The sequence below is a fragment of the Dermacentor albipictus genome, chromosome 10, assembly GCF_038994185.2.
Source record: "Dermacentor albipictus isolate Rhodes 1998 colony chromosome 10, USDA_Dalb.pri_finalv2, whole genome shotgun sequence".
NCBI classification, from domain to species: domain Eukaryota; kingdom Metazoa; phylum Arthropoda; class Arachnida; order Ixodida; family Ixodidae; genus Dermacentor; species Dermacentor albipictus.
This window is the reverse complement of record NC_091830.1, coordinates 91,476,838-91,491,369: the sequence shown is the minus strand read 5'-3', so window position 1 is coordinate 91,491,369 and position 14,532 is coordinate 91,476,838. Positions and strand designations below refer to the sequence as shown.

The 14,532-nt window shown below is 46.2% G+C and overlaps 1 long non-coding RNA gene across 1 annotated transcript; it reads right to left on the bottom strand.

Moving 5' to 3' along the window:
- Window positions 1–760: 760 nt before the first annotated feature.
- LOC135918152 (uncharacterized) lies at window positions 761–11,553 on the bottom strand. Its single transcript, XR_010569578.1, has 5 exons — window positions 11,523–11,553; window positions 11,345–11,415; window positions 9,199–9,258; window positions 4,482–4,590; window positions 761–996 (listed from the first exon to the last, which is right to left on the bottom strand). It is a non-coding gene; the product is annotated as an uncharacterized lncRNA (long non-coding RNA).
- Window positions 11,554–14,532: the final 2,979 nt, after the last annotated feature.

Here is a 14,532-nt window from a genome sequence, read left to right as displayed (position 1 = left end):
GCGCGGTTTAAACACCGAAATGTTAACTGAGACAAACATTAGACGACGGAGAAGAGGCGAGTAGTAGCAGTAGTCACTCATAATATATGAAGGTTCGTTTGGATGATGCCGCTGCCTCTGTGAAGATTAGCACTGGCCGATGCGTGCTGTAATACGCGACGTAATTTAACGGTGTCACGTTTTGTAGACTTTTACGTAGATGTAGTCGATAACGCTGTCTCCTCTCGATGCAATCCAATACCAACCGTGATGAACCGTACTCCAGCAGAGGCTGCATGTGAGGCGGTCAAGCAGACCATATCTTCGAAGCGACTTGTGTGGGCAGGGTGCGCGGAGTGCTGATAGCTCCATGTGCGCTGTGTTCTGAGCGCTTATTTCGTGTTGAAGCGAGATGCAGCACGCGGCTGCGGGCTCTATGTTGAACGCGATCGTCTTACGTAACGGACGGACGGACGGCTTTTCTCCATGAGTAGCCGTGGAAATGCTTCCACGTTAGGGACATAGCGCTTTACGTGGAAGAACCACGATTGTGAAAAAGATAAATTCCATAGAGGGCATCCCTACTAACATAGACCACCTCCGGTTAATTATTCATCTATACGTAGCCCTCTGTGTTTTTGGTTTCGCCCCCAACGAAACGCTGCCGTTGCTGCGAAGGTTTAATCCGCCGTCCTCCTGCAATAAATCGCAGCACCAGAGCTACTAAGCGACTACGGTGGTTTCGCATTATTTAGAAATTAATGCTCTCGGGAGGTTGGCGTGAAGCAAAGTTCAGCTTTATTCGCATCAGTGTATTGTGCGTAGATCACCAATAGAAGCTAGTGCATGTGAACCACATAAAAGAAGGAGAGGAGGGTGCAACACATTCGCAAATAAGTCAAGCAGGCGAAGTAGGTAGCATATGCTGGTTCGCAAAAACCGAAGCGGTAGCTCCCGCGTATGCAGCTACGGCTGCACATATCGTGATAAAGACTACCACGTCTTTCGTCCTCGGTCCTGGAAAACAGAATGCACCATTAGCGTACACATTTATTGCCCCTACTAAAGAGAAAAGTCATAGTATTGCCCAAAGCGCCAATCACTAATTGCGATAGCAAACTGTTAGACAGCTATGCACAAAAAGGATGGTGGCTTTATCAGCTGTATGGAGTGCTGTAAACAGTTTCTTACTAATTTAATTAGCAAGCACGTTCTCACGCATGCTCAGGCACAGAAATATATTTCAATCAATGACCCCGGACCCTCGCTGTCAGATCACTCGCGGTTTGAAGAGCGCCAACAGAAGCGAGCGAATTTCTTTTCGTGTTGCCTCCTGCTTCAACGCGAACAAGGCGCCCGAGAACAAAGCGCAAAAAAGCAATCAGCTATGTCGGGTTGGCTAGCCTTCGAAGCCGCCACACATTACGTGGCGTGAGAGAGAGAAAACTTTATTGTTGTTGTGCAAGGAGTGGGGTCATCCCCGCGGTGGCGGCGCCTTCAGTCCAGGGACGCAGTGCCGGTGCAAGCACTTTCGGCTGTAGCAATCAGCTTTCGCTAATCCTTCAATGGCGAAGTGGTCAGCACCATCCGGCACTACTCGTGCTTTGAGTTTCGGTTAGGCGAAGTATTAGGAGTTGTTTTCAGGCCTATGGTTGAATGGCATATTGTAGCTCGCTGTATACAGAAAGCACAGAGTTATTGGTAAACGGAGGGTACACCGTGTGAAGGAGCCTGGTTTGAGGATAGGTGTTGGTCTCTTGTTGCCTCCGGGCTGTGACTTGAACTCTGGTAAGTGTTGGCTGCACTAGGTGTCTAGTACTTGTGGATTAGGGCCATCAGGAGCCTTGCAATGATTGACTGTGGTGGCTTCCGCTATCCGGTGTGCTCGGAGGGTTTGCGCTGACTACTTCTTGTGCCTCTATTAGATTTTTAGGTGTGAGGTGTTTCGTTGGTGCGATAGAGGATATCGGATGGTAGATAATGCAGATGACCATTCGCCTACGTTCGATACGCTGTTTGACAGTCTATACGAAAATAGATTTCCTCATCCGTCTCGTTACCGTGGGCGATGGCAGCCTCCTCTGCTGCCATGACGTTGTACGTGCGAACAGAGGCGGATAACAGTTCGTACTGTCGCTGTTGTGCCACGCCAATTAATAAGCCGTCCCCTCTGCGGTACTTGTCCGCATCTGTCCAGCATACAGTGAAAGAGTGGCATATTCTTTTTATAGCGGGTTGGCTCGTGCTTTTCTCCTGCCCAATTGATATTCCTGGTGAATGTCACACGGTATAGGAGGCACCCTTATTTGCCTAGGCACGGACGTTACGCGTGCTTGTTGACAGTTCATTGTCGTCACGACATATTGCAATCTTCTAAGAGTTGCTATGCGTGCTCTTGTGTGGTCGACGCTTGGTTTGCGCATGTCGGTATGCTTCAATTATTTCGTCTCTAGTGCTGTGGATGCCAATGGATAATAGAATCTTCGTTTCCGTGCCTGGAGGAAGGAGAAGAACTTGTCTGGACGCTTTACACAAAATATGTTCATTGGCGTTCTTTCTGCGGATCACACGAGCTAGGCTCGAATATCACCATAGTTTCTGCTTGTGCGTTTATAGCGTGCTTATTGCAACCATTATCTTTCATGTCAATGCGTTATACGCAGTGTATTGGGACTCTGGGTAAAGGTTTTTGTTAATGATCACTTAAATGGCCTCTCTTCCTATGCTTCTTCCTACGGATTTGTATTTGAGCGCGAGGAGCTCGGATAATTTGGGGGAGTAGTCCAAGCGGTACTCGTCAGAGTATACGGGGACATAGGGTAGCTCCGCTTGCAGGGAGAGCGTATATTGCGGGATATATTGCATAACGAACGCATAGGATCATCTCTCGTCTTTCTGGTAGGCTTTTAATGGCGGCGCAAAAACGAAGATGAGATAAGACCGATCCTCGAGGAGTGGCTCAGATATACGCCAGGCACGTGGCTCGCATGTTGGTGAGGCTTGCAGGCACGCAGTGTTTTCGTAACAGTAAAAGATTTCCGCGATTTTATTCCTTGGATAGTGTTCCCACTTTGCAATGGCTATAATAAATCCCCGTTTGGAATACTATGGAGTCGTCCTTCAGTTCTCTGATTATTTCATTTGGCAGTCTGTCTTGTCCGGGCGCTGTGCTTTCAGTTAGGGAATAGAACGCTGTCCAGACTTTGGGCGTTTCGAATAGGCGATCTGGATCGTCATTCAGATAACGTCTATAGTTCGGTATGGATGTATGTTGCCATGCGTGGTCGGCGACGTGTATTGTCTATAGCTTTCGCCGGATCTCTTCGTCCCACTGCGGTTGGTTTCGAAGCATGCTTGTGATTGTGACATTGACATTGACGTCAATGACATTCGTCCGACATTGAGTTACAAGCTCACTTCAAAGGAAAGAAACGCCATCAGTTCGCTCGATGAGAACGCACACTGACACTACTGGCTGACCCACACTTTCCAAATGGAGCGGGGAATAGCGCATCAAGGGACGCGTGTCTAGACCTTACCCTCTTGAAGAACCACGAGGAGGCCACATGTAGATGTACGGAAGAGGGGCTGTATTACGATCACCGCATCGTGGAGGTTGCTACTTCGCTGAAGTATACACGTGCACACATGAATCGGATACTGCTGTGAGACTGGACGACATTTAGGAAACCGAGAATGCAACAAAAAATGCCGCAGTTTCGGCCGAAACGCGAAGCATTGATTGCGGTAGCAAATTAGTAGAGAGCTAGTAACGATACTAACGATACTTCTTTTATCGTCGGCTTAAACATGAAAAGATTAGTTTACTAAGTGACCTAACAAGCATGGTGTGAACGCGCAAAGGCGAACATGAGCACATCGACTCGATGAGGGCGGACAATTGCTGCAATACGCTGGACGCCTGCGTGAGCAGGCGCAGCAGCGTCAACTAGCGAAGTGACCTTCGGGCGGCCCATCGCTTCAATGCGAGAGCGGCGAGAACATAGGGCGCAGAAAAGTATGAGCTGTCTGCAGCTCCATTTCAAGGTGCGGAGCGCGCGGTCGTGCAATGTACGCCCTTGTAAGGGGAGTTGCAACCCCCTCCCCTCCCTCCCACGCTGCCAGCCCGCTGTCTTCTATATGAGGCGCACGAATTTGAGCCGCGACCGTACGATTACCTTACGCCCAGTCGCGGAAAACACAGTTGCTGCAGGAGCTCACCGCCTCCTTCCTCCCTCTCTCCCTCCCTCCCACCGCGACGCGATCGAGCCGCGATCGCCAGCTTCCCTCGTGTGCTTCCACTTCCCCATACAGCATATACGACGTGCGGCGACGGTTGTATCGCCCTTGGACTTAAGTGGAATATCAAAGTTACGCTGACTGTGACGGAGAAAATGCGCCTGGAGTGTTCATTTATTTGCTATCGCAGTAATAAAACGAGGACATGAAATAGCTACAACAATGGACGAGTGAGCTCGAAAATTTGATTGGACAACACTCACCTCTATTTGTTCAGTCGATAGCCAATAGGATAAGGATAAGATGAAGGAAAACGATAAGGATAAGGATAAAACCGCTGTGGATCATATTTGCCATAGTTGGCGAAGTCTTCTGAAAAAATGGGAGAAACAAAAACATCATACACAGCAAAATTTGCACATAGCGGCACTTACACAACAGGCGGAAGAATGGGCTGCGGTCCCCTTCACCAAAATTGCCAAAAGTATTAAGAATAGAGCATGCACCCTGCCAGGCTTATCCTGACATGCACCACGGTGACCGCGGTAGAAAGGGACTCATGCTGCCCTGCCCCCTTCAAGCCCACCCCTAACGCTCCCACATCTCCATGTTTTCATTTTTTAAGCACGCGAGAAGGCACAGGTGCACCAAGCAGCCATCTTTCCAGGCTCACCCTCCCATGTTTTCTCTCATACCAGCAGCATACTGTGCGCGGTGGCGATGTTATCACACTTGCACTTTATGCGATACCTCATGGCTACGCCAACATTCATGATGACGGCAGAAATTCGAGTGTCCAAAATAACATATCGCATTATTTCTTGGCATTTTATATTGAAAGGGTATCGCTGTTTGGTTTGGGGATCCAGACGTGAAATGCGCCAGTTGCAGCATATATTGAGAGAGACAACACTGACTTCCGTAATAACAGGCGAGCGCTTAGCACTTTCCGATTAAAAGGCTTTGCAGTTAGGTACGAAAATAAACGCGCCACTCAAGGTGAAGGAAAAGGTGCGTTGCATTACCGGCTATAGAGAAAAAATAACAGCGTGGTCATTTTGCTTTCCTGCCTTGGCATGAATTGAATTTTTACAATGAAGCTGTACACGGCTAGTTGCAGCGGATCGATGACCGTAGATCAAAAAGCAAGGGCCGATCCCGTATGCAATACCTGGGCGACTCGACGTGGTGGTTAAGCAGGCTTCAAGCACAGCGCCCAACTTGCGAAAATAGGTTTATTACGTTGGGTCCAAACAGAAGCCCTATCAGATATAAAGCTGAGAAGAAACACATGGGACACTTTGACTACCGCCGGCCGTGTCTACTTTCACGCCGCCCTCCCTTTGTCGGCGTTCCAAGCGTTTGCGTATTTCCTTTTCTTCTGCTCTCTCTTGTTGGAGGTCCCGTCGAAAGGTCACGCGTATCTGTTGTCCGCGGTCCCGTCTTCCGCGCGAATGTAAATAAAGAGTCACGGTAGGTGACTTCGTACCAATGTTCAAAATTCAACAGAAATCAGGACTGAGGAAAATATTGAAGCTATGTACAGCAGGCTGGCGCATCTGATTGAGGCCAAACAGGCTATATTACAGAGATGGAAAACGCAGAGACTTACCAGGAAAAAAATAGCGCAATCAAACAGAGAAATCGATGATCATTCGAAGACCCTCGTGAAGCAACAGTGGTATGAGATCTGTAATTCGGGTGATGGTAGACTCAAACATGGAGGTAGCTGGAACCTCCTCAAGCACTTGCTCAACGAGAATGAAACAAGGACAAGCAAGAGAGCAGCTATAGCTAAGTTGGTTCATCAGGAAAGCCAAGATAAAATAGAGAGGGATATCATGGACAGTCTCGCAGCCAAATATCTCCCACTTAAACAACCAAACGAAGGAGACGAGAGCCCCGAGTATACGGGAGGCATATGTGAAGAACTTGACCGGAACTTCACTGAGAGTGAAGTGAGCGCAGCTCTTCACGGTCCTAATGGTAGATCGGTGGCTGGACCTGACGGAATAACTAACAAGATATTAACAAATCTAGACGATGAATCAATCTCTTATCTAACTGAACACTTCAATGAATGTTGGAGAAAAGGGGTATACTCAGAGGAATGGAGGGTCGCCAATACTATCCTCATGCCAATGCCAGGCAAACAACTCACTGTAGACAACCTCCGTCCTATTTCCTTAACGTCATGTCTAGGCAAAGCTATGGAACATGACATCCTAAATCGACTCACGAAATACGTTGAGCAGAACGACATCCTCCCATACAACTTGATCGGCTTTTGTCCAGGGCTGACATCTCAGGGTGTTATGCTGCTGATCAAACATCACCTTATACAGGCCAGCCCAGCGCATACGAAAGCTCTTTTGGGATTGGATGTGGAAAAAGCTTTTGATCGTATAAAGCATAAGGTAATACTTGACGTTTTCTCGGAGATGGGTTTAGGCAAGATACTTTTTAACATGACTACGGACTTTCTTAGAAATAGAACTGCACAACTCATGCTGGGTGAGCTTAAATCAGAAGCTAAGAATTTGTCAATTAGGGGCTCTCCACAAGAGGCTGTGCTCTCACCCATGCTATTCAATTAACAATGTCGAAGGTTGCAAGAAATCTGGAGAAAATTGCGGGTATACATTATCTGATATATGCCGACGACATAACCATATGGAGTGCCAAGGGCAATGTAGGACAGACAGAGACCAGATTACAGGAAAGTTTATATGTAGTAGAGAAACCACTGAAAGACATGGGGTTGAAATGCTCGGCAGCGAAATCAGAACTCTTAGTAAAAAAACATGGCAGAAAAGGTCATAAACTAAGAGGTTACATTCCGCAAGATGAGCCAAGAGTGTGTTTATACACTCATGAACGATCCGCAATTAGGCTAGTTGAAAAAATCAAGGTTCTTGGGTATCATATTGATGGAAACAATGCTAACTATAGAACACTATAACATATCTCGAAGAAAACAGATGAATTCATTAGGTTACTAAGGAGAATTACCAATAGACACAGAGGCGTAGAAGAAGACATCTTTGAGGCTAATACACGCCTTTGCTATCTGTAACTTCCCTTATGTGGCCGGATTATTCAAATGGAAGTAGGCAGAACTTAACAAACTTAATGTGATGCTCAGGAAGCTCGTTAAAGTAGCCCTAGAGATACCCAGTAACGCTGCAACCGAAAAACACATGAGTATAGGGGAGCACAATACAATGGAAGAAATCGCGGAGGCCCAACAGCTAGCGCAACACGACAGATTGACAAAGTCACGCGCTGGCAGGAACATATTACAGGCAATAGGTGCAGAACTGGATACATCAAGGTGCCCAATAGAGGCTGAAGTAAAATTAAGGACTGAGGTTAGGAACAAGATCAATACCAACCCTCTCCCCAGAAACATGCATCTAGAATATGATGTCGTAAAGGGGAAAGGCAAGAGCTAAAGCACTCTTGCAGGAAATAGAGTGGCAGAACCAACTGGCAGCTGTGGTTGATGCTGCCTTGCTGAAAGGTAAAGAAGCATATACGGCCATTGTATCAAATTATCAAGGGAAGGTGCAAGACGCTCTCACTATTTTTACCAAGGGCTCCATGGTGGCAGAACAAGCGGCAATTGCTGTAGCCATCAGGAGTAATAAGTGGGTCTGCATTTACAGTGATTTGAAATCCGCTGTAAAGTGTTTTGATAAAGGCTACGTAGCTGGAGTTGCAGCTAAACTTTTTGAAAACATTGGGATTATGACAGCTGAAATCCGATGGTTTCCTCCGCATACGGGGAAATTGGACTAGACTCGGGTAAACCTCAATGAGGTTGCTCATGACTTAGCACGAGGGCTTGCTAACCCTGACAGTCACAACCAAGCCGTTCACCATTAAGCCAGGGAATCTAGAGATCATTTAATAACATACAACGACGTTACCAAACATTACTATTTAGGGCGCAGACAATTCCCATTGCCACATTCAAAACTGAACAGGGCTCAGGCAGTCTCACTGCGCTTATTGCAAACGGATACATATCCCACACCGTAGACTATTAATAAAATATATACGGAGAGGCAAATTCAGATGGGCGGCAATGACTGTAATGGTGTCATTGGAATCAGACATATGCTGGCGGGGTGTCCCGCGACTCCCCCAAACCTCGTTGAAGAATGTACACAGTGGGAGAAACGGATTCAAAGCCCACTGTTTCACGACCAACTAAGGGCAGTCCAGACGGCCAATGATGTCGCTAAAAGGCTTGGCCTGACAGTGCCAACGTGGGAGCGGCCCGCCTTGGCTTGAGGATTCGAGCCTCCGGACCTCATGACAATAAAAGTTTTCACACACACACACACCTCTGTGTCATATGCTAAACAGCTTCGCAGGACACTTTCACAGAATGGAAGGGCTCATGAATATAAAGACAATTTCCTCTGATTCCTAACATAACCTACCTACGCTAATGACTAAAAGTGTTTTGCACGGCAGCCCGTACATGTTGCTTATTGAGAAAAAATAGCCCCTGTTTATTGGCGACTATCCAAGTGATGCTTGCCTTAGGCGCAGCTAGTCCAGGCCGTCTTTAAATTTGCTTTCGTCATATATACCTCTCTCTCTCTCTCTCTCTACATATATATATATATATATATATATATATATATATATATATATATATATATATATATATATATATATATATATATATATACAGGTATGGGTCCATCTCATAGCTAGCGCTTATAAATGTCTCTAGCTCTGCACAGCGTCTACGCCTACGCAGAATGAATACGTCAGCAGAAACCCATGAATATGTCATACACCGGCGCATTCTGCTGGTTGTCATTTCACGAGCGCGCGCCTACAATCATGGTTAGAATATAATGCAGCCATTTCGCATGGTGCACTTCACGGCTTTCTAGCATATAGCACACGCTGCTTTTTCAAGACATTCAAAAAGGCGCATTCGGAGTTGCAATTACTCACCAGATTCGCCATCTGTTGTCGCATCACCCGGCGAGCTTTCGTAGCTGATACCCACGAAGACTGCGTGCATGACACAACGAAGACTTGACGAAACTCAAATAAATCAGGCATTCTTCAATTCTATGCCTTATGAAGTGGAAGCATGTACACGAATGATTGCACAATTGTCACAAAGACCATATTCTTTTGCAAAAGTGTTTGTGATGGGTAGTGTGAGTTTGGGTAGTTTGTGATCTAAAAATAGTTTGTGCACTTAACCAGACGCATGCTTAAGGCCATGCCCTGGGAAAAAAGTAATGCACATAATGGTCGGCAGAATTAACGCGTCCACGATCTCTTCCAGGAATCTGGAGGGGCCGCTGCATGTCGGGTGAACATTCCTCGCTCTTCCACTGTCAGTGAGATTCGGCACGTAGATATCAGCAGCAGGGAGCTGACACAAATACGGAATCAAAGGAATAAAGAATCTGATTGCTCGTAGCGTAAATTCTTACATTTTTAACGGTAGACTGACGTGGTACGCTTCTTTACTCCTAGTTTCATTAGCATTCTCGGGTGCTCATCTCAGGTGAACGTTTGTGAAGCGTAATGTAATAATCGGACTGTTTCTTTACCGATGATAAAGGTATTGTCAATAGTGGATAATCAAGTATGCAAAATGCTGCACCAAGCATAGAATACTACAGTGCGTGGTTTGTGCAGAACATTAAGGAGAACCCGCCGTGGTTGCTCAGTGGCTATGGTGTTGGGCTGCTGAGCACGAGGTCGTGGGATCGAATCCCGGCCATGGCGGCCGCATTTCGATGGGGGCGAAATGCGAAAACACCCGTGTGCTTAGATTTAGGCGCACGTTAAAGAACCCCAGGTGGTCAAAATTTCCGGAGTCCTCCACTACGGCGTGCCCCATAATCAGAAAGTGGTTTTGGCACGTAAAAACCCCAAATATTAAAAAAAAACATTAAGGAGATTGTATGCACAACGAAATACAGTGCAACAGAACCTGGCTCCTACTTGCAAATGAATAGCCCACCTTATATCTTTTGTCAGTGTGTTCCTTCAGTCCTAACGTCGTGAGTAGGAGACGTACAGATCATATATATATATATACAGATATATATATATATATATATATATATATATATATATATTTATGGAGAGGGACCCGCCGTGGTTGCTCAGTGGCTATGGTGTTGGGCTGCTGAGCACGAGGTCGCGGGATCGAATCCCGGCCACGGCGGCCGCATTTCGATGGGGGCGAAATGCGAATACACCCGTGTGCTTAGATTTAGGTGCACGTTAAAGAACCCCAGCTGGTCAAAATTTCCGGAGTCCTCCACTACGGCGTGCCTCATAATCAGAAAGTGGTTTTGGCACGTAAAACCCCAAATATTATTTTTATTATATATGGAGAGGGAGTGAGAGAGAGAAAGAGATAGAGAGAGATTAGAAATGACGGAAATTATGCGTTCACTGTTTCTTTTGCAGCCTCAAATCCGCAGCGCAGAATAACCAAGCTTCAATAAGACTAGGACTCATGTATAAAAAAACGGCATCAAAGATGTTTTGAAATTTGGCTCGTGCACAATAGCGCTTTGGGACGCCTAGCACGAAAGGTGCATCGCATAGCAGGAATTTACTAATAAATATTGAGCATGCGCCATGTTCCAGATGACAATAAAGATAGACGTTGTGGGACGCGCCCTTCGCCGAACAGCGTCTCTGTGCCTCATTTATCGTTTCGGCACGTTTGTCACAGGGGTAGCGCGTCGTGTCTTGCGACGCAGCATGTTTATTTGCGGTATAAATAATCCACCTTATGTGTATTTTCGAAGTGAACTCTTCAAGCTGTTCCGATGAAGTCGTATCACCTACATTGCCTCTGTGGGGCATGAAAAATTCGCAAACGTACTCTGATGCCCACACGACGTGTGCTTCCTCAGATGTGTAGACTATCTCAGCTTTATATTCTCGTGAAGGAGGGAAATAAGGGACAAATCTAATTGGAACGTTAAAAAAAGAACAACATTTCAATCCTATTGTATTGAGCCCAACAATAACAGCATGAGGCTTCCAAGCTGGGTATTTACGAGCAGGGCTCTATGAAGTGTAAGGCGAGCTCCAGAATTCGCTTTTAAAAATTTCATACCTGAAATCACGAACAGCAAGGCGATGACTGAAGAGAAGTACTTCATCTTGGCAGCAGCCTAAGTCTGGAAACTGCGTAGACAAGAGCGGTGTTAGAAATGTGTGGCGCAATACGCATGTCTAAGAAGGAACCAAATTTGCAGAATTAACCAGCCATTTCAACAGGATGTCTAGCTTACCACACGCAGTGGTTCTTCGTAGCGGTCAACGAAAATGCGCTCTCCTCGATTTTGCTAAGGGAATATATAGTACCAACTAACGATTCTCGTTGCGCTTGGCGAATACGTATTCGTAGAGCCAGGAGTAAATCATGCATTTAATAAATAACATGTCATGTTAGAATGAGCTTCCAACGTTGTTTGTCATTCTAAGCCGTCTACCCACTAATTCAACACTGACGTTTCAGAGGGAAATCCACGTCATATATTCATTTGCGCGGACAGGCCTAATTAAAGAAGACATTGAAGTTAAAGCATAATTTAGTTCCGTTGCTCTCGCGCACGTCAGATGACAGAAACTGTCAAACTGTCCAACAGCACACAAACATGTCACTCAAGCACGTGCGCCTGCGTGACAAATATTACGGCGCGACAAATGACGCAGCTTTGTGCAGCGGCTGAAAAGTTGGACGAATATTTTACCCACTTGTCATATTTTACCATAAATTTGTGCAAATGTCATATCACGTTCACTTCACGAATTTGCACTCTAGACAGGTTGATATCCGCGTGCTGTGGAATTAGTACAGTGAAAGCTCGTTAATTCGAACTTCAATAATTCGAATTTATGGATAATTCGAACTCTGCGATTTGGTCCGGCCAAGCTCCATAGAAGTCTATGTATAAAAAAGTCCGTTAATTCGAACGCGAGAAGGTTCCCTCACGGATAATTCGAACTACGCTCGCCTGGCACACAGCCAGAGAAACGCGCCTACTGCCTACACACAACGCTGTATTGCCTCCGAAACGGAGAGAACGGCGAGAGAAGGCAACAAATGAGGGGTCAGCCAGAAGGCAGCGGCGGCTGCCGCCTCTCCGTTCTACGTAACCTCCGAGACTTCTTGCCCGTTGCGAATCTCGGAGGCTTTGCAAATCTTGTACAGCTGCTAATGTTGTGCGGAGATGGCACAGCAAGCGTCAAAACACAGCGAATCAAGTACGTCGCAGCTGCGCTTGCAATCAAGAACCAACGAATCAGGACCTTCGCCACCTTCACATGTTCAGCGTCTTTGTCTCGGCAGTTTTCATCGGTTGTGCACCTTTGTTTTCAGCTAGGAGGTATCGGCCGTCGCGATTCATTGTGATGGTGTTAAGCCTCGGCTAACGTTCATTTCGGTGGACATCGGTGGTGTGGCACAGTCGGACCCAGAGCTTCGACTTGAAGATGGCGTGTGCCCGCGGCACAGGCCATCACTTTCTGACACGCCAAATTCCTGACATGCCCTACTGCTTCCAAATCGCAGTATACTGTTGCTCTCCTTCACTTTCGTTAGTTCCAACTTTCATTAATTCGAACTGAAGCGGCTTCCCCTTGCGGTTCGAATTAACGAGCTTTTACTGTATTGCTTGCCAGTTGTAATGGCAACCTGCACTCCAGGTTTGCACCAGCTCAGTGAGATTTAATCATATATGAATACAATGGTTTGCACAGAACCCTAAGGGAAACAAGCACAAAGGCATAGATACACATCCCTAAGGAAGTAAGGGAAAGACTTCTGTGAAATCTTGCAAACAGGAATAGTTTTTGTGCACGCGGTTATGAACCGTGTGAGAAATATCATTCTTTAACAGCACAACAGACAAATTTATGAATACGCAGATAACTTTCTCCGCAAAAATATGTGGTAATAATAATGAATAGGTAGGAGTAACTGAAGTAACTGAGCAAGTGGAGTAACTGAAGGGTTTCGGAAAGGGTGAAATGACTCTCAATCAATATTCAAAGACCTAGTTAATTATGGCGCCACAAAACGCTCGAGAATGTAGTGCTTACGCCTGCGACTGGTACTTCCAAAAGTGTGTGGATATGTTATAGGCTGTACTTTATGATGTGCGCAGATTTTAAAAAGAAATAGTCCCGCCTCCAGCAATACTGAGAAGCGAGAGCGGTGCCGACAGCCTGCATCTTAACTAGCGATAGCCGCCTATCGTTGTGTTTGCACACAAGTACAACTGCGGTTATTCACCTACATAGTGACATTTTCAACCAAGTTAAAAATAAAGAGCTGGTACAATAGGTTTGCGTTGTTGTGCAGGCCTTTAGTAAATTTCCACCGCGTTTTCCCCTAACAACACAAATACATTACCAAGACGAATACAGCGCCAGCTTTCTACTCACTGCAGACGAAGGCTTATCTGCACCTTTTTAGCAAAAAGAAAAGGTGGGTTCTATACTTCGAGTTCTGGACTAGAGGGTGCTCTCCAAAAGTGAAGTCGAGTGCCGCCATCTTGCTAGAGGCAAAAAAGCCGGAACCAGAGTAGCTGCAGTAGCACAGCTTGGAGTGCGTACGTCGTGTTTATGGTTGTGCTTAATCGGTACTGCGTTTAGCTGATTGTGGCATGCCTTCCGAGCGCATTACGATTTCGCGCGGCTGCAACAACCCCGTGAAGTGGACGCGGTTGGTATATCGTGCTCGCGGTAATATAAGCTATTGTTGCTTGCACAAGAACACATCTTGTGGGAACGTTTCCTTCAGTTCGGAACGGCTCAGAAGGTAGTCCTACTTTCACCCGTGAAAATTAGGCGGCAAGTAGTCGCTGATACATCACTGCATGTTCAAATATGTAGAGCAGCCGAGTCCAATTACGTCGTGGCAGTGCGAATTTTCTGCGAACTGCTTACTTGGTTTGCACAAAGCGCTCGATTTCTTGGTTTGTAATAGGAAAATCAGTGAGGATGCTAGAGAAGAAGACCTTGCCTTAGATTTATGACAAAAAAGGGAAGCGCTTCAGGTACAGCGGTCATCCAGTCGGAACAATATGATAAATGGGGTTATTCAAGATTGAAATGAAGTCCACTTCTTCCCTTGCATACGCCTATGCATTCCTCACCGTCTTGGATCTTGATCTTCCACAAATACGTAGTAACGCGCCCAGAGAACATTGTGTTGTGTTATGACTCGAACACACGAGTGTATGACCCCAATTCAACTTGAACGATTAAAGAGAGATTTTAATGTTTCGGACAGAG